Genomic DNA, 21,801 nt, shown 5'->3' with positions numbered 1-21,801 from the left:
CCCCTTTTAAAAGGAAGTTTAATATATTTTTTTATTATGAAAGAAAAAAGGTCAAAAGGTTGGGCATGCCTAGTGTAGACCACATCATAACTGTAGAATAAACCTTTCTAAAGCATATAACTTACATAGTTACACACCTATCAGCCTTCCTCCATACCCCTTCTACAAATTAAGAGTGGGGGCACAGAGATTTCGGTGCTCCTTGCAGGTACAACCCTATTCTGAAGTGCTCTGCAGAAGAAGACAAACTAATGACTACTGTAAATGGGTGTATGGGTAGTAATTAAATGGGTTGTCCACTATTAGGACAAACCCTTCTTGATCTAAATGTTTGACCCCGATAAAATAAAAAAAAAATCCTATACTCGCCTCCTGTGCCAGCGCCATTCCAGCAGTGTCAGCATTCGTGTTCCCAGAGCCCCCATGTGGTTGAATGACACGTGGTGCCCAATCAGTGCTGGCATTACTGTCCCAGCGTTCGGATGTTTTGAAGTCAGGACTGCAGCGGATATCTTTATATTCAATTTGTATGAAGGTGGGGACAGCGACGTCAGCACCGATTGGGCACGTGTCAAACAACCGCGTGGAAGCCCTGGGAACACGAGTGCCGACACTACTGGAACGGTGTCAGCACGGGAGGGGAGTATAGGCTTTTTTTTTATTTTACCAGGGCCAAACATTTAAAGAAGGGGTTGTCCTAGTAGTGGACGACCCCCTTTAAGGTGTTAAACACATGTCGCTGTGTAGCCTGGGAAGTAATGGGGTGACAGAGCGCAATCTCTTGAGGCACTGAAAATGCAGTGTCACATTGCGGCATACCATGTAATTATTTTCTACAGTGGCGTGGAAACTTGTGACTATAACAGAATTGCAAATGTTTCCAAACGAGTTGGATTTTTGGTCGCTCATGGGTCTCACCTGCCATAGACCCTGATGCAGGTCACATGCAACTTAACTCGTGTGCAACTTCTCTGCAGTTTGGTCAAATCACACCTGTAAGGTAGTCACAAGACAGCAAATCGTGCTCATGTTTTTTGCTGCTCGACCCATCGCCGTTTAGCCTTAGTCAGAATTTGGAACCCTGTAGATCTACTGTCAGCTCTAGTGTGAAAACTGTACTGCATTCATCTCACCTAGTTAGAGCGACTCCAAGAATAAATGAGACAACAAACCGTACGACCGGCAGTCACACTGCTAAGTTAGGGTGGATTTTATATGACTAGCATTGCAGTCTATGGCAAACAAGTTGCATACGATTGCGACCTGTGACAAAAAATCCAACTCGTTAGGAAACATTTGCAACTGTATGTAGGCCGCAATGAAAAAACGTAGGAATTAGTTGCACTGTCGCCATGCAACACTACGATCTCAACCCCCCATGACGCGTGTAGCCGTAGCTTTAATAAAACCACAAACTGTCTCTGTAGAAATCTCACGACATTTAGTCGGGCTGGCGTGGCCCTCACCTGCAGGAGGCCTAGAGAGCTGGCGTGGCCCTCACCTGCAGGAGGCCTAGAGAGCTGGCGTGGCCCTCACCTGCAGGAGGCCTAGAGAGCAGGCGTGGCCCTCACCTGCAGGAGGCCTAGAGAGCAGGCGTGGCCCTCACCTGCAGGAGGCCTAGAGAGCAGGCGTGGCCCTCACCTGCAGGAGGCCTAGAGAGCAGGCGTGGCCCTCACCTGCAGGAGGCCTAGAGAGCAGGCGTGGCCCTCACCTGCAGGAGGCCTAGAGAGCAGGCGTGGCCCTCACCTGCAGGAGGCCTAGAGAGCTGGCGTGGCCCTCACCTGCAGGAGGCCTAGAGAGCTGGCGTGGCCCTCACCTGCAGGAGGCCTAGAGAGGTGATCACACTTTTGGCACGGAGGTAATGGGGCGAGGGACAGGTAGGTAAGTTGGTGCCATTCTATACGAGGGTGCTGTCCATCTGGTAACACTGAAAAACCACAAAAAAAAAAACTATAATGGAAACTAACAAAAAGGGTTCATACAACGAGAGGCAGAAAAGCACTTTATTCATTAAAAACAAGAAACACAAACTGCTCGGCTGTGGGACAATCGCTGTGTGGCGCTTCCAGTAACGGAACACTAGCGGATCGCTTTGTTACCATCCGCAGAAGAACGTTTATCTTCACATAAAAACTAAAATAAAATCCCGACATTTTAGGGTTTCCTTCTACCTATTCCTCCAACATGTGAATACTTGCAGAGGGAAAACAGGAGGATCGCGCCCTATTTAAACCTCAGACATTTGGTTTTCTTGCTTTTGTAGAAGTGTCACTACCGTGTCTAGATCCTGCGGACGCCAACGAGATGGTGAAAGACCTAAAAAAAAAAATACCTTCTAAAAGTTGAAGGTAACACCCGCCATACATGTACACACCTATGGAGAAGGCGCAGAAATATCACGTCTCAGATGCCACAGTCAATCGTGACAACGGTATTTAAGCATCTGGACAGGGGCGCGGGATTGGTCACTTTAATGAAAGACCGCAATAATGTATTGGCGACCAAGTGATCGCAGGTTCAAGTCCTCTAGTAAAAAAAAGTGTAAATATTTAATATATTTGTAAAAAAAAAAATATAAAATAAAACATGAAAATCGTCCTCTTTGCTATTATATTTTGTGCAAAGTCTGGAAGTTACAAAACCCAAACCTCCCCTGCCCCCGACATTTAGTATCACCGCTGTGTAATTGAGCGAATACAGATATCTTAATATTTATCACACAGGGGGAATGCAACAGGGAAATAAAGACTGAAATGGCAGAATTGTTCTTGGTCACTTAATGTGTTTTGCTCGCTGGCATTTCCCACATTAGATACAAGAAACATGGTTTCTTTTTTATGTGAATCCTTCGAGAAATTTTAAAATTTGATTTCCTTATAAAAAAACATTTTCCATATAGAAATCATCAAAAAAGCTTCTCTTCTGCATGACTTCTGTCATGTTTCACAAGACTTGATTTATCCGTAAAGCATTTCCCACAAAGTGAACATGAGTACGGCTTCTCTCCTGTGTGACTTCTCATATGCTTAACATAATTTGATTTATCGGTAAAGAACTTACCGCACACTGAACAGGAATACGGCTTCACTCCTGTGTGAATTTTCTCATGTTTAACCAGACTGGATTTTTCTGTGAAGCATTTCCCACATTCTGAACATGAATACGGCTTCTCTCCCGTATGGATTCTCTCATGTTTAACAAGATCTGACTTATTTGTAAAACATTTCCCACATTCTGAACATGAGTGGGGCTTCTCCCCTGTGTGAATTCTCTCATGTTTAACCAGATATGATTTTTTTGGGAAGCTCTTCCCACAGAGGGAACATGAATACGGTTTCTCTCCTGTGTGACTTCTCTTATGTATAAAGAGACTTGATTTCTCTCTAAAGTACTTCCCACACAGTGAACATGAATACGGCTTTTCTCCTGTGTGAATTCTTTCGTGTATAACAAGATTTGGTTTACCTGTAAAGCATTTCCCACAAAGTGAACATGAATACGGCTTCTCTCCCGTGTGGGTCCGCTCGTGTCTAACAAGATGCGATTTATTTCTAAACCGTTTCCCACAATCTGAGCAGGTAAACGGCTTCTCTCCTGTGTGAATTTTCTGATGGTTAACAAGAATAGGTTTTGTTGTAAAATATTTCCCACATAATAAACATGGATACGGCTTTTCCAGTACGCGAATTCTCTCATTTTGACCTCGATTTGATTTATCTGTAAAACATTTTCCATGCTCCGGGTTTGGCTTCTGCTTCATGTGAATTTTTCTGTGCATACAAAGACTTGAACTTTTTGTAAACTGTTTTCCACAGTCATTGCAGTGAAACTTCTTATCCCCTTTCTGTCTTGTACTTGTAGCAATCTGGGATTGATCAGAGGAAGGTTCTTCATTATTATGAGGCTGACATGATGGATGTGTACTGTCAGGTCCTGGTTGTACATTAACGGTAATGACGTTTTCTCCCGAGTAGTGCTGGATGAGATCTTCTACTGTGTAGTTTAGCGCTACCATCAAGTTTTTATCAGAGTCCTTGCAGGGATTTTCTGTTAGGAGTAAAATTAAATAAAATAAATTTACACCATTTATATTAGGCTGGAAGAAGAATCGACGCCATTAAAACGTGGCGCTGGAGAGGGATGTCATCAATACTATCAACAAATCAATTTTGGAACAAATGAAGCAAGTCATGAGACAGGAAGCAAGGATCACCAAGCTACGACTTGGGACACATCATACGAAAAGAACAATCACTGGAGAAGGACATCATGGTCATAAGAGTAGAAGGAACAAGGCGAAGAGGAAGACCAGCAATACTATCAAAATAATGGATGAGAAGACCCTGGTGGACCTAGCTAACATCGTTTATCCATCAATTCGCCATGGCACGAGATCAAGCCATTAAATAGTCTGGAAACACAAATCAGAAAACAAAAATGGGGGGAAAAAAAAAAAAAGGACCTCTTCTTGCCTGATCAACTAGTGGCTTTGGCTAAAAACAGCTGCATGAAAAAGTTAAAGTGTGGTTCTAGCATTTAGATTAATGGCAGAATGTAATGGCCCAAATTCATTCTTTTATTCCATAAACCAGGACATTAGCAAAGTATTAAAAATGTCAAAATTACAACCTTAACTGGCAATAAAGATTGTCCTCCACCAACACAGGGGACCCTTTAATACCAACTCGGTTTCACTTTCCTGTTAAAAATAGGGTTTTTCATTTAAGGAAAAAACAATCCTTGATGGGAATCTGTCAGCAGGTTTTTGCCATCCTGAGAGCAGAATAATGTAGGAACAGAGAGCCTGATTCCAGTGATGTGTCACTGACTAGGCTGTGTTTTGCTGCTTCAATAAACACTGTTTTATCAACATGAGATCATCATCACAGGACAACTTGGCACGTGCAAGGTAGTCCAGCCACAACCCAGCGCTGATCAGCTGCTCTATCACAGGCAGCTGTGGTGTTATACGGAGCTCTGCAGCAGAGAAAATCGACTCCCCCATAACTGCTGCACCCAGTAAACTACCGAATTTCTCCGCTCCAGAGATCTCAATCTGTGCATGCGCCATCTCTGGCTGCCATTTTCCTGAAGTCCACTGCAGTGAAAGAATGTCAAGGTGTGGGGACTGCACAGACATTTTGTGAAAGCCTTACGAAGCCTTGCACCGCCGAATACCCACTCCTGCCAGCCCGCAGCATCGCCCCACACCTGCCAGCCCGCAGCATCGCCCCACTCCTTGCAGCATCGCCCCACTCCTGCCAGCCCGCAGCATCGCCCCACACCTGCCAGCATCGCCCCACTCCTCCCAGCCCGCAGCATCACCCCACTCCTTGCAGCATCGCCCCACTCCTTGCAGCATCGCCCCACTCCTTGCAGCATCGCCCCACTCCTTGCAGCATCGCCCCACTCCTTGCAGCATCGCCCCACTCCTTGCAGCATCGCCCCACTCCTTGCAGCATCGCCCCACTCCTTGCAGCATCGCCCCACTCCTTGCAGCATCGCCCCACTCCTTGCAGCATCGCCCCACTCCTTGCAGCATCGCCCCACTCCTTGCAGCATCGCCCCACTCCTGATACCGCCAGCTTCCTGCAGCAGCGACCCTGCCTCGTGACCCCGCTCTACTACAACTGCCTGCCCCCAGTAAACTACCGTAATATTTAACTATAAGACGCACCACTAATTTATCAAAAACATTTTTTTTCTTATTTTCCTTACTAAAATATTGGGTGCGTCTTATAGTCCGCAAAATATGGTAAGAGATACATCACTTGAATTGGGATCTTTGTCCCTACCTCACAGTGCCGTCAAATTACATAGAAAATAAGCTGCTAACAGATTCCCTTTAACCCCCTTATCCCTGAATCTCATTGCACCTTCATGACCAGGCCAAATTTTACAAGTCTGACGACTGTTCCTTTTTGAGGCCATAACTGTGGAGCTTCAACGGATCCTGGTGATTCGGAGAATTTTTTTTGTGACATTGTACTTCATGATAGCAGTAAAACTTCTTTGATATGACTTGCATTTATTTGGAAAAAAAAAAAAAAAACTTTGGAAATTTGGAAAACTTTTTGTAATTTTCAAACTTAATTTTTATGCCCTTAAATCAGAGTTATATCACACAAATTTGCTAATAAATAACATTTCATTGAGACCATTTTTTTTGTTAGGAAGTTATAAGGGTTTAAGGAGATTTCTCATTTTTACAAATAAAATTTACAAACCATTTTTTTCACATTTGAAGTCACTTTGATGGGTCAATATGACAAAAAAAAATGGACCCCAAAATGTGTTGTGTAAAATACGCCAATACCCCATATGTGGGTGAAAACCACAGTTTGGGCGCACGGCAGAGTTCAGGGGGGGAAGGAGCACCATTTGAGTTTTTCAATGCAAAATTGTCTGGAGTCAAGAGCGGACCCCATGTCACATCTGGAGAGTCCGTAATGTGCCTAAACAGAGGAAACACCCCACAAGTGACACCATTTTGGTAACTAGACCCCACTCAAGGAACTTATTGAAAAAGACAAAAAACAAAAATAAACCACTTGACTACATGACCCCATCAACTGAGCCAAAAAAGTAATGGGTTTCGGAAAGCAAAGTCTTTTTTTCCATAGAAATTTTTCTTCACTATTAAAAAAAAAAAAAAAAAAAAAAAAAAAAAAGAAGCGTACACATGCTTGGTATCATTGTAGTCATACTGACCTGGAGAATCCAAAAAAAAAAAAAAAATCAATATGCCCGGCCATATTTACAATATAATGAACTTTGTAAAGTCGAAATCCCAAAAGCAATTGCAAAATTGTTTTTTTTTTTTTTTTTTGCAATTTCTCCATACTTGGATGTCAAGTACATCACAAGGTAAAATGCATACTATCCTATTAAAAGTACAACTCATCCTGCAAAAAAACAAAAACCCTCATTTTCAAACAATATAGAAAAATGACATTACTTACCGGTAATGGGATTTTCCAGAACCCATGACAGCACCGCATGAGAGGGATCCACCCATCAAGGACTGGAACCTGCTGAACCTCTCCCCCGCATCCGTTGGGCTACAGAGCATGAGAGGCCCTCCAGACAGTTATACAAGCGCTTTGATGATAGAATATCATCAAAAAGTTTATTTCAGTTCTTCAATACAAAAATTGACTCTCCTCTATTCTATAGTCATTACCCACAGAGTGATCTATTTCACGGGTTTATTTCTGTTAGGCGATGTACCCATGTTGCAGAAATGCCCGCATCATTTCCACACTCCCGCCGCGGGTAAAACGCATGCAAATTTGCATGCGTTTTTCCTGCGGAAAACAAGCATTTTGGCAAGCGTTTTTCGCTTGCGGAATGCTTGTGCATGCCAAGCAATTAGCATAGCTTGGAAATAGGATGTTAAAATAAAAAATATTGTTATTCTCACCTTCTGAGGGCCCCCGATTTGCTCTGCGGAGCTCCCGGCATCTTCCGGTCCCAGTAATGCTTTGCGCGAAGGACTTGAGATAACGTCACGCTCGCGAGAGAGCGACGTCATCAGCGGTCATTCGCGCAAAGCGTTACTGGGACCGGAAGATGCCGGGAGCGTGGTGAGAGGCAGAAGGACTTCTGGGGCCGCCGGAGGGTAAGTAGATCACTATTTTTTATTTTTATTCTATTTTTTACAGGATTATGGTACCCAGGGCCTGGAGGACAGTCTCCTCTTCTCACCCCCTGGGAACCATCTACACATGAGCCGCTTACTTTGCGCATGGTGGGCACAGCCACGTGCGGAAAGCAAGCGGATCAATGCATTCCTATGGGTGCGGAATCGCCGCGATTCCGCAAAAAGAATGGGAATGCTGCGGATTTTTTCACTATGCGATTCCGTAGCGGAAAAATCCGCAGCATTAGCACAGCATTGCGGAATCCCATAGGATTGCATGGAATGCATTTTTGCGGTGATTCCGCAGCAGAAAAACGTCGCGAAAACGCAAAAAAAAAGGCAACATGTGCACACAGCTTTAATGTTGATGATTATGGCTTACAGACAATGAAAACCCAAAAGTCATTATCTCAGTAAATTAGAGTACTTTATAACACCAGCTGGAAAAGCGATTGTAAAATCCAGAATGTTGTCCTCCTGAAACATATGTTCAGTAAATGCCCTCAGTACTTGGTCGGGGCTCCTTTTGCAATAAAAAGTGGTCTAACATTTCCTGGTAGACGGCTGCGCTGACTTTGGTCTTGATAAAACACAGTGGACCTACACCAGCAGATGACATGGCTCCCCAAACCATCACTAATTGTGGACACTTCACACCAGACCTCCAGCAGCTTGGATTGTGGCCTCTCCACTCTTCCTCCAGACTCTGGGACCGCGATTTCCAAATGAAATGTAAAATTTACTTTCATCTGAAAATAACACCTTGGGCCACTGATAACAGTCCAGTTCTTCTCCTTGGCCCAGGTAAGACGCCTCTGGCGTTGTCTATTGGTCACGAGTGGCTTGACACAAGGAATGTGACACTTGTAGCCCATGTCCTGGATAAGGGTGCTATCATGGGCTCTAGAAAATCCCATTACAGGTTAGTAAATTTGGCCTTTTCATTTCCCCCATGACAACACCACACAGGAGATTTACAGAGAAACCAAATCTACCCTAGGGAGGGACCACCACTTGTAAGTCTCCCAAAGGATAAATCCGCAGATGAGATCAGATCAAGCCTACAGTGCTTATAGAAGGCTGGAGGAGAGTCCCGCCTTACATATCAGGTTGATAGACACCGCCGCCTTCTCTGCCCAAGAAGTCACAACATCTCAAGTAGACTGAGCTTTAATGCTCTCTGGGAATGATACACCACTAGTGGAGGCGGCTAACCCAATGGCTTCCATAATCCATCTAGCAAGGGTACACCTCAAGACTTTAAAAGGCCTTTCTTAGAACTCTGGAAGGAAACAATGACCGGCTCTTCCTCTACTGTTCCATTATGGACATGTAATTTAATAAAGCCAGTGTGTGGAATCTTTCCTCTTTTGGGTTCTTAGGATTAATAACAAGGACTATGACATTTCATGGCTACTTTTGAACTGTAGGTCAGATCTGGTCTTAGAATAACCCTCTTTTCCAAAACCTGTGTAAAAGGGGGGATTAACTGATAATGCCTGGATATCACTGACTCTGCGGGCTGAAGTCAGCGCTAGCAGAATTATCGGCTTTAATGTAAGATTTTAAACAGATTAAACCTCAAACGGCTCAAGGGGGGGGGGGGGTTAACGCCTCCAGCATGACGTTCAGATCCCAATGGGGAATCTTCGAACTAGGGATTGGCCACATGCCTTGATAAACCTAGTTATCCATCTTTTGCCAGCCAGGTCACAGTTATATAACGCACCCAAGGCTGAGATCTGCATTACTGGAGGAAGGCGGCACAGGCTAGATTGACGTTCCCTGCACTCTGGAAGGCATCTGCTGAATGAGATTTAAAGAGAGTAGAATTTATTTACCTTCCTGTTCCGCCTGTTTGCAAACAAGTCTATACTTGGATGGCCCAACAGGCCTACTATTGGCCCAACAGGCCTTGGCTGAAAGACTGTTGATTTAAGGGTCCATTGCCTGTCTTCGTTGATTTAGGCTTAGGAAGTCTTCCTTGTCGTTTTCTTTACATTTTATGTGCAACTCTGTTAATGACAAGAGATGCTTTTCTGCTATATGGAAAACGTCCTCCATTGCAGCCATCAGGGAGCAAGATCTTGTTCGCCCACGATGGTTGATGAAAGCGACAGTTGTTGAATTGTCCGACAGGATACGAATAGGACCGTTTCGGAGCAAGGAGAGAAATTTCTTCACCGCATATTTCACTGACAGAAGTTCTTTCATATTGGACAATTCCTCATGTTGTGACCAAACACCCTGGACTACACAGTCTCTCTGACGCGCTCCCCCATCCACTTGTGTCTGCATCTGTAGTTATGACATCCGTAATATGAAATACCTATTGAACCCCTACTGACAGATGGTCTACGTTTAGCTTAGACTGAACTTTTGATGGAATTATCTTGGATTTTTTCAGGTTTAGGAGCCAACTCAATTTCTCCAGGATGGCTCTGACCCTTGCTAGCTGGAAGGTTCTACCGATCTGCTGACATCAGGAAGTCGCCCAGGGATGGAATTATTACAGTATCCTACTTCTAAAGATATGCTGCCATTTCTACTATAATTTTCGTGGAATCTCTTGCGGCCATGGACAGACCAAAGGGTAAAGCCCTGAACTGAAAATGCCTGATCTGTTTATGAAGAGGGCGACCCTAAGGAATTGCTGGTCTCTTGCATGGATCAGAACAAGGTAGTACGCACCTGTCATAACCAGCACACTCATGAAACGGTCTGGGGAAACAGAAGTTTTATAGCCAATATTATTGACTCCACTTTGAAAGGTCGCTATATCAGGAATTTGTTCAGACTTCAAATTAATGATGATCGTGAAGGTAACATATGGAAGAAAAGCTGGGGAATGGAATCCCCTCCTTTCCTTCTCCACTGGTTCTTCTAAGAGAACCTGTTTATGAACTAAATCCAAGACTTCCGTTTCTGGGGCTAACCGTTCCCCCACGATTTCCAGGGGGATGTTACTGCGAATGTTCACGGAGGAACAGCCCAAAATTCCAACCTTTCTGCAGTATACCTAGAATTCAGCCATCAGATGAAATTCTTGCCCAGGTAGGCAGGAAGAGGTAAAGTCTTCTTCCCCCTGAGGAGGGATCCCCCCAAACATGAAATCTCTGTTTTTTTCTCCCTTTTCTCTTCCCATTTTTCTTGACCCTGGGGAGGTGTTTTCCAGCTGTACCTCATCCTCCGAAAGGACCTTTCATACTCCGGGAAGGAAACATTGGAAAATCCTAATAACCAGCTTTGCCAAGATGTCACCGAGAACCTGACCAAACAAATACTCTCCAGCACACAGGATGGAACAGAACTTCGTTTTAGACTGGACATCCCCCTACCAACATTGGAGTCATAGCGCCCTACAAGCGGCGTTAGCGAGGCCCGCTGAACTGGCTGACAACCTCACACAGTCTGCTGAGGAAACTGCAAGAAAGGCTGCTGTTCCCTGCAGCAATGGTACATTGGTCAGGATCTTTTATTTATCTCGGAGCATTATCTCTTAGTTGCCATCCAGATTGCCGTGTCAGGGTTCACGCTGAGCATTCCCCGGTATGCCTTAGGTATCCATCAGACTTCCTATCTAAAGAATCTTTCAGGACACCCACGTCTTCAAAGGGTAACAGATTTTCTGGATGATCTATCTTTGGAACTTCATCCCACGGGGCTGTTTCTTCCTCTTCAGAGAGGCACCTTCTCTTTGAAGATGAGGGTAGCGAACCTTTAATTTCCGTTTGGTCCATTTCTTTTTAAATGCTCACTTACATATTTTTTCCCCCCACTTATGGGAATGTTTGCCTCTTCTTCTGCTCTAACCCCCTGAACACAATATCCTGTACTGATTTGAGGTTTTTAGCATCTATGATTCCCATGGCAGCCCTTACAGCTATGTCCACGGTCTGTGTCTTCTGCTGGGAAGCCCGGACTACCCCCTGTACCACCATCAGATGAAAAAAAATCAGACCCTCATTCACCTTCTGACTTCACTGATGCATCCAAATCAGATGATACCATCCTGGTTTTCTTTTTTCCCCTCTTTCTCTATCACTTTCTTTATGGATTTGGGTCATAAAGAAATTTACCTTCTGCTCTAATAACAGATTTTAAATCCATGGCCAAATTCAGGAATTCTTCACTAGTAGTTTTCCGGACACATCCTATTGTTACTCTGCATTGTTTAATATTTGTTCTCAATTTATATATTTACACTAAAACTATTTATGAGGCTTCATGGCACAATTTGTTGGCTGGCATTTATGGACACATGCTGGACAGTTGATTCTGCCATGAGCTGGGTAACGAATCCATGTAAAGAGCACACGCCTCATTTTTAACCCCTTTCTGAGATCGGGCGTAATATTTCATCCATGGGACCTGGGCCTATTTGACCAGGGACAGATTATTAAGTTATCACGATCGCCCGTGAACACAGGGAGTGCGCGGCCGATCGCCGCCAGGTGTCAGCTGATTCTGACAGCTGACATCCAGCACTAGGTGCCAGGAGCGGTCACAGACTTCTCCCGGCACTTTAAACCCTGAAACGCTGCGTTCAAACATAATCACAGCATTCTGTGTGTCGGCAGAAGGTTGACAGCCCCTCTGCCTTTGGATCGGAGACCCCGCAGCGTGTCACCAGATCTAGCAAACTTGCTGATAATGCGCAGTGCGTGATCAGCAAGTATTCCGGTAGCGATGACAACTTCTATGGAATGCAGATGCTGCTTCATCGGCATACTATAGAAGAGATCAGCCAGGAAGAAAATGATTGTCCTTCAAGTCGCCTAATCACTAATACTGCATGAGGTATAGCGTAAAACATAAATAAAATTCTTCACATGCTGTTGATTTTTTCACTCTGCCTCCCGAAGATCGCAGTAAGGCGCACATTTATCCTGCGCTCTGCGCTGAGCACTGGGGCGGCACGGTGGTTAGCGCTGCAGCCTTGCAGCACTGGGGTCCTGGGTTTGAATCCCACCAAGGACAACATCTGCAAGGAGTTTGTATGTTCTCCCCGTGTTTGCGTGGGTTTCCTCCGGGTACTCCGGTTTCCTCCCACATTCTAAAGACATACTAATAGGGAATTTAGACTGTGAGCCCCATCTGGGACAGTGATGGTAATGTGTGCAAACTGTGAAGCGCTGCGGAATATGTTAGCGCTATATAAAAATAAAGATTATATTATTATATTATACACAGGAGTTTCCGTGTAAATCTCTGAAATACGTGATACAGACGGAACCTCTGGCGAAAGATTCCCTATAATGAGGCAGATGGAGACACTGTGGACGTTGTGTGACCTATGATCTGGTGGTGTCCGTCTTTTTAGGATTGCATAAAAGTGCGGTCAGCCACAGCTTTGTGCACTTCTGAAAAGAAGGACAATGCTGAACAGAGGCCAGATGGAGTCCAGAGTAACCCTGCTGCCTCATTATAGTGAATGGATCCCTCAGGAGTTTCATCTGTCACTTCCCTCTAAGCTTCCACTAAACTTCTATCTCTCACTTCCTCCTTCGGCCTCACTCAATGGTCTTCTACAGCCACCCACAAAGATGGCCACACACTGGACCTCATCTTCACCCGTCTCTGCTCCCTATCTAACCTCTCTAACGCACCTCTTCCTCTCTGACCACAACCTTCTCACATTCTCTTCCCTCTCCACTCCATGTCTACAATCCGCACCCCACAAACTTTCACACCCTCGCAGAAATCTTAAACACCTTGACCTACACTCATTCTCTGAATCCCTCCTCCCTCTCATAGATATAAGTTCCTTACACAATGCAGATGACGCTGCTGCTCTATATAACACCACAATAGCTGTAGCTTTGGAATCTGCTGCCCCACTTACACATACCAAAGCTCGCAAAATCAACAGACAGCCCTGGCACACCAGCCTGACCAAAGAACTGAGGCGAGCTTCCAGGGCTGCTGAGCACAGATGGAAAGGATCCCACTCCAACGAGCACTTCATCGCATTCAAACAGTCTCTCACTACTTTCAAGACCACACTCGCCACAGCTAAACAAACCTACTTCTCATCGCTCATATCCGCCCTGTCTCACAACCCTAAACAGTTATTCAACACCTTCAATTCTCTCCTCCGTCCCCCAGCACCTCCTCCCTCCCCACTCATCTCAGCTGAAGACTTTGCCTCATTTTTCAAGCAGAAGATTGATAACATCAGAGACAGTTTTGGTCAACAACCCCCAGAGCCCCTCCTCCCGACTTCCCAGCCCTCCACCTCCAAAACCAACTTCTCCACCATTACAGAAGATCGACTCTCCACTCTACTCTCAAGATCACATCTCACCACTTGTGCACTTGACCCGATCCCTTCCCACTTCATTCCAAACCTCACCACAGTCTTCATCCCAACCCTAACCCATCTCTTCAACCTATTACTAACAACTGGTGTTTTCCCCTCAAGCTTTAAACATGCCTCAATCACACCTATCCTCAAAAAGCCCTCTCTTGACCCATCCTCTGTATCTAGCTATCACCCTATATCACTTCTCCCCTATGCCTCCAAGCTACTGGAACAACACGTCTACCTTGAACTGTCTTCCCATCTCTCTTCTTGCTCCCTCTTCGACCGCTTACAATCTGGCTTCCGGTCACACCACTCCACTGAAACTGCCCTTACTAAGGTCACCAATGACCTCTTAACCGCCAAGAGCAAGCGACACTACTCTGTCCTCCTCCTCCTGGACCTGTCGGCTGCCTTTGACACAGTGGACAATTCCCTATTACTACAGACCCTCTCATCCCTTGGCATCACAGACTTGGCCTTGTCCTGGATCTCATCATACCTAACAGACCGGACATTCAGCGTCTCCCACTCACACACCACCTCCTCACCTCGCCCCCTATCTGTCGGAGTCCCACAAGGTTCAGTCCTAGGACCCCTGCTCTTCTCCATTTACACCTTTGGCCTGGGAAGCTTATAGAATCTCATGGCTTTCAGTATCATCTCTATGCTGATGACACACAGATCTACATCTCTGGACCAGATATCACCTCCCTGCTAACCAGAATCCCTCAATGTCTGTCCACTATTTCATCCTTCTTCTCTACCAGATTTCTGAAACTTAACATGGACGAAACAGAATTCATCATCTTTCCCCCATCTCACGTGACCCCCCCAACGAACCTATCCATTACAGTAAATGGCTGTCCACTCTCCCCAGTCCCACAAGCTCGCTGCCTCGGGGTAATCCTTGACTCTGATCTCTCCTTCAAACCACCTATCCAAGCCCTTTCCACTTCCTGCCGACTTCAACTCAAAAATATTTCACGAATCCGTTCATTCCTCAACCAAGAATCTGCAAAAACCCTAGTCCATGCCCTCATTATCTCTCGCCTTGACTACTGCAACCTCCTGCTCAGTGGCCTCCCCTCGAACACTCTTGCCCCCCTCCAATCTATTCTAAACTCCGCTGCCCGACTAATACACCTGTCCCCCCGCTATTCCCCAGCTTCTCCCCTCTGTCAATCCCTTCACTGGCTCCCCATTGCCCAGAGACTCCAGTACAAAACCCTAACCATGATATACAAAGCCATCCACAACCTGTCTCCTCCATACATCTGTGACCTCGTCGCCTGGTACTTTCCTGCACGCAACCTCCGATCCTCACAAGATCTCCTTCTCTACTCTCTTATCTCCTCTTCCCACAATCGCATACAAGATTTCTCTCGCGCATCACCCCTACTCTGGAACTCTCTAACACAACATATCAGACTCTCACCTACCATCGAAACCTTCAAAAAGAACCTGAAGACCCACCTCTTCCGACAAGCCTATAACTTGCAGTAACCACCGATCGACCAAACCGCTGCATGACCAACTCCACCCTCGCCTACTGTATTTTCACCCATCCCTTGTAGATTGTGAGCCTTCGCGGGCAGGGTCCTCTCTCCTCCTGTACCAGTTATGACTTGTATTGTTTAAGATTATTGTACTTGTTTTTATGTATACCCCTCCTTACATGTAAAGCGCCATGGAATAAATGCGCTATATCAATAAATAATAATAATAATCTGTCATGTCACTCAGATTTAGATGGAAACCCCAAATTAAGTGCTCAGGGTAGAGCGCCGGATACCAATGATCATAAACATAACGTAAAATGTTCCCAATAAAAGCTTCAACTCAATCCACAAAAAACGCAAGCCCTCACTCAGGTCTGTGATCTGTCAACAGAAACATAGGGGGCTTCCACGTTACTGGTAACACAAAGGCTCTGGAAAAGCAAAATGGCTCCTCACCCGCCAAAAGAAATTCAGCAAATTCTCCACTCCCAAATCCAAAGGCCCTCTTCTGAGCCCCACAGTGTATTTAAACCACATATAGTGTCCACACGTCTGGCATTTCTGAAACGACGAGAGCCGCCTAACTAACGCACGTCTCCAGACGCGCGGGCTGGGCAAAACGTACTGGTCACTACAGCGTACACTGGTCATTATAACGGCAGTTAGCAATTTTGAGTCGGCAACATTCATTGCTGCTTATTTCTGGAAAATACCCATAAGTCAAAATCAGCACTAAACCAATAGATAAATTTCCAAAGGGGTATAATTTCCAAAATGGGGTCACTTGAGGGGGATTCTTCTCTGCTAGCAATTAGGGGCTCTTTATATGGAGTTCGCAAACTCTTCGAGGAAAATCTGTGCTCCAAGAGGCAAGTATCTTCTGGTGCCTTCCCCTCTGCCTTCAAACATGCCACCATCCTCAAAAAAAAAATCAAACCTTGACCCAACTGCTCTGCCCAGCTATCGCCCCATATCACTGTTCCCGTTTGCTTCCAAACTCCTTGAACAGCATGTCCATGCTCAACTTTCCTCCCACCTCTCATCTAACTCCCTCCTTGACATCCTCCAATCTGGCTTCCGCCCCCACCACTCCACTCCAACTGCCCTGACCAAAATTACTAATGACTTACTCAGCCAAAGCTAACAGACAGTTCTCCATCCTCCTCCTTCTCGACCTGTCCTCTGCCTTCGACATAGTTGACCACTGCCTCCTGCTACAGATTCTTTCTTCCTTTGGCATCAAAGACCTTGCCCTGTCCTGGATTTCCTCATACCTTTCTGACCGCACATTCAGCGTCTCCCACACTACCTCCTCATCCCGCCCCCTCTCTGTTGGAGTCCCCAAGGCTCTGTCCTTGGGCCCCTACTTTTTTCCATCTATACTCTTGTTCTAGGACAACTCAAAGTCCCATGGCTTCCAGTACCACCTGTATGCAGATGACACTCAGATCTACCTCTCTGGCCCATATGTCACCTCTCGCTTCCTAAAACTCAACGTAGACAAAACTGAACTCATTATCTTTCTTCCATCTCACCTATCTTCCCTACCCGATCTATCTATTATGGTAAATGGCATCATGCTCTCTCCTGCACCTGAAACCCGCTGCCTCGGAGTAACTCTCGACTCTGCCGTGTCCTTCAAACCACACGGCCAAACTCTTGCCACCTCCTGTCGCCTCCAACTCAAAAATATTTCCAGAATCCGTCCCTTCCTCAGCCCTCAATCTACTAAAACTCTTATACATGCCCTCATCATCTCCCGTCTTGACTACTGCAACTCTCCTCCCTGCTAACTCTCTAGCACCACTCCAGTCTGTCCTCAACTCTGCTGCCCGACTAATCCACCTCTCTCCTCGCTACTCCCCTGTCTCTCCCCTCTGCAAATCCCTCCACTGGCTCCCAATTCTCCAACGAATCCAGTTCAAACTACTAACACTGACCTACAAAGCCATCCACAACCTGTCCCCTCCCTATATCTCTGAACTAATCTCCCAATATCTTCCCTCACGTACTCTTCGATCCTCCCAAGACCTCCTTCTCTCCTCCACACTTAGGCTGAGTTCACACGTGGTGTTTTTTTCGCGTTTCCGCGGCGGTTTTAACCGCGCGATTTTGCCGCGGAAACGCGAAAAATAAGCATCCCATGCATTCCTATGGGATTCCGCAATGCTGTGCTAATGCTGCGGTTTTTACCGCGGCGGAATCGCTTTGCGGTAAAAACCGCAGCATGCTCATTAATTTGCGGAATCGCGGCGATCCCACACCCATAGGAATGCATTGTTCCGCTTACTTCCCGCATGTGGCTGTGCACACCATGCGGAAAGTAAGCAGAACAATTGCGGATGGTACCCACAGTCCGGAGGAGAGGAGACTGTCCTCCGGGCTGTGGGTACCATATCCCTGTAAAAAATAGAATTTAAAAATAAAAAATATTTTTATTCTCACCCTCCGACGTCCCGCGCAGTCTTCCCGCTTCTCTTCACGCTCTCGTTCCCAGTAGTCCTTTGCGAAAATGCCCGCGATGGCGTCCGTTCTCGCGGGATCGCGAAGTCTCGCGGTCATTCGCGCGAATAACCGCGAGACATCGCGATCCCGCGAGAACGGACGTCATCGTGGGCATTTTCGCAAAGGATTACTGGGAACGGCTGCGCAGGACGTCGGAAGGTAAGAATAACACCATTTTTTATTATTTTTTACATTCTATTTTTTACTATTGATGCAGCATAGGCAGCCTCAGTAGTAAAAAGTTGGTCACACTTGTCAAACACTATGTTTGACGAGTGTGACCAACCTGTCAATCAGTTCTCCAAGCGATGCTACAGATCGCTTGGAAAATGCTAGCATTCTGCAAGCTAAATACGCTTACAAAATGCTAGTTTTTCCGCGGGAAAATCGCGGGAATTTAAAATGCGATTTTCCCGCGGACTGGAATTCTTGCGGTAATTTCCGCGAGAGTTCCGGTACGTGTGCACTTAGCCTTATTCGTTCCTCACCCAACCACCTCCAAGATTTCTCCCGAATATCCCCTATCCTCTGGAATGCCATGCTTCAACACGTCCGATTATCCACCACCCTCGGATCTTTCAAACGGAACCTGAAAACCCATCTTTTCAGGAAAGCTTACAGACTGCAATAACCATTCTGCCGCCTCACCACCGCCCGAGCTGCTGCCTCACCACCACCAGAGCTGCTGCACCCCCGACCATCTGTCCCTTCACCACTATCCCGTAGAATGTAAGTCCGCAAGGACAGGGTCCCCTCCCCTCTGCACCAGTTTGTCATTGTAAATTTGTTTACTGTTAACGATATCTATAACTTTGTATGTAACCCCCTTCTCATGTACAGCACCATGGAATTAATGGCGCTATATAAATAATAAAATAGCGCTCCTTTCCTCCCGAGTCTCTCCGTATGGCTAAGTAGTACTGTACAGCCACATATGGGGTATTGCCACGCTCAGCAGAAATTGTGGGACAAATTTTGGTGGCACTTTTACCCAATTCTCGTGTGAAAATGTATAATCTGGGGCTAAAACTAAATTTTCGTGATAAAAATGAAGTTATTTTTTCTTCACTGCTCAATGGTATAAAATTCTGTGACACACCCGTGGTGTCAATATGATCACTGCACCCCTAGATGAATTCATTGAGAGGTGTAGTTTGTAAAATTGGGTCACATATGGGAGGCTCTGCTGTTTTGGCACCTCAGGGGCTCTCCCAATGGGTCATGGCACCTGCAAACCATAACAGTAAAATCTGGAGCTTCCTGCCTTCGGGGCTTTGCACATGTGCCTGAAAAATATTTCCCGATTACATGTAGGGTAATGGCGCTCTCAGAACCTCAGTTTGTCATTTCCTATTAGCCCTTAGAAAAAATAAAAACTTGGGGCTAAAACAACATTTTTGTGAGGAAAACATGATCTTATTTTTACGGCTGTACGTTATAAACTTCTTGTGAAGCACTTGGGATTTCAAAGTGCTCACCACACATCTAGATAAGTTCCTTGGGGGGGGGTCTAGTTTCCAAAATTGGGTCACTTGTGGCAGATTTTCACTGTTTAGGAACATTAGGGGCTCTCCAGACACAGCATGGCGCTCGCCAATTGTTGCAGCAAATTTTGTATTCAAAAAGTCAAACGGCGCTCCTTCCCTTCCGCACTCTGCCGTGCACCCAAACAGTGGTTTTCTCCCTCATATGGGGTATTGGCGTACTCAGGACAAATTGCACAGGACATTTTGGGGTCCATTTTCTCCTGTTACCCTTGACAAAATAAAAAAGTTAAATGTTCATTTTTTTTCTACATTCCAAAAATTCCTGTGAAGCACCTGAAGGGTTAATAAACTTCTTGAATCTGGTTTTGAGTAGCTTGAGGGGTGCAGTTTTTAGAATGGTGTCACTTTTGGGTATTTTCTATCATATAGACCCCTCAAAGTGACTTCAAATGTGATGTGGTCCGTAAAAATAAAACGGTTGTGGCGACTCCTGGAGTGGACCCTCTGGGTCGTGGTACCAACCCTCCCAGGGCGAGCTGACCTAGTGAAGACCACCCCCTATACAGGGAGTGTCAGGAGCAAGCCCCAGGGGGTGAGGTACCACGACTGCTGGCACCAGGCGGCCGGCTCACAGGAGACACGAGTGTGTCTGCAGGAACGTGTAAAGCGTGGGCACAGGTACACGTGGTGTACAGCGACTTCGTACGTCCGGGTGTGAGCAAAGCAGGATGCGTGCAAAGGAGCACGTCAGAGCACTGAGTCAGGCAGCAGGTGTGCCAGGAGGTGTAACAGAGTACAGGAGCTGGGTGTGTGCCAGAGGGCACAACTGAGCATAAGACAGAGTAAAGGATTGGAACGTGTGCCAGGAGGCACAACTGAGCATAAGACAGAGCACAGGATTAGAGTGTGTGCCAGGAGGCACAACTGAGTACAAGACAGAGTACAGGATCAGAGTGTGTGCCAGGAAGCACAACTGAGCATGAGACAGTACAGGGTCAGAGCGTGTGCCAGGAGGCACAACCGGGTACAAGGCAGAGTGCAGGTTCAGAGAGTGTGCCAAGAGGCACAACAGAGTGCCAGGCAGGGTGCTGGTTCAGAGCGTGTGCCAAGAGGCACAATAGAGTGCAAGGCAGAGGACCCGAGTACAGCGCACAGCCAGGCAGGGACACGGCAGACCAAGACAGGAAGCACAACAATAATCAGGCACCTCCCATAGGAAGAGGTAGCCTGATATAGCACATGATCGCTAGGGCTTCTGGTTCAAGTCCTCCAATACCATAGAGAGTTCGACCTCCAGGCCCATCCTGAGAGGAGCGCGCAAGCGCACACAACATGGAGGAGACATGGACCTAGGTACGAGAGGTGCGCGTGCGCAACCGGCGGGACCCCCGGAGTGACCGCGGCTCAGGAGATGACGTCGGGACCAAGGTCCCGCCCCCAGGTGAGCACGGCGTGACAATGGTGTTGCAAAAATGAGAAATCGCTGTTTAACTTTTAACCCTTATAACTTCCTAACCAAAAAAAATGTTGGTTCCCAAATTGTGCTGATATAAAGTAAACATGTGGGAAATATTACTTAGTAAGTTTTTTGTGTGCCGTATCTCTGTGATTTAAGGGCATAAAAATGCAAAGTTGGAAAATTGCAAAATGGTCAGAATCACCGGGATCCATGGAAGCTCCAGAGTTATTACCTCATAAAGGGGCAGTGGTCAGAATTGTAAAAACTGGCCCGGTCATTAACGTGCAAACCTCCCTTGGGGGTAAAGGGGTTAAGCTTTGCGCTGCACTTCTTAGGTCTTTTATAGTAATTAAACAACAGGAAGAGGGACCTTATTACCATGGTGAACTTTCACAAAGATCACTCCTCTGACAGGTCTTACTGTCACTTCTTCTGTCACGGATGCGCCTTCTCTGATGGCTCCACAGCCATAGTGAAAAGGAGAGCCGGAGTGAAACTTGCTCTCTGGAGGTCAGAACCCCGTATAAAGTGCCCTGTGATCAGGAATGTGCTCAGTGACTACAGGCAGTGTCAGGTCGGCGCTGTTAGGCTACGTTCACACGTAGCGGATTCTTGCAGAAATTACCACGAGAATTCCGGGGGAAAATCGCATTTTAAATTCCTGCGATTTTCCAGCGGAAAAACTAGCATTTTGCAAGCGTAATTAGCTTGCAGAATGCTAGCGTTTTCCAAGTGATCTGTAGCATCGCTAGGAAAACTGATTGACAGGTTGGTCACACTCGTCACTTAGTGTTTGACGAGTGTGACCAACTTTTTACAATTGAGGCGGCCTATGCACCATCAGTAGTAAAAGATAGGATGTAAAAAAAAAAAAATTATATTCTTCTTACCTTCCGGCGTCC

General features: G+C 46.0%; 1 pseudogene; it reads right to left on the bottom strand.

Annotated features, from left to right (window-relative positions):
- Window positions 1-1,989: 1,989 nt before the first annotated feature.
- Window positions 1,990-21,801, bottom strand: part of LOC141091591 (uncharacterized) — a 116,332-nt pseudogene continuing 96,520 nt past the window's right edge.

Source organism: Dendrobates tinctorius, unplaced genomic scaffold (genome assembly GCF_039654945.1).
Source record: "Dendrobates tinctorius isolate UK_male_01 unplaced genomic scaffold, ASM3965494v1 ptg000055l, whole genome shotgun sequence".
In the NCBI taxonomy this organism is placed as follows: Eukaryota; Metazoa; Chordata; class Amphibia; order Anura; family Dendrobatidae; genus Dendrobates; species Dendrobates tinctorius.
This window is presented reverse-complemented; position numbering and strand designations above follow the sequence as displayed.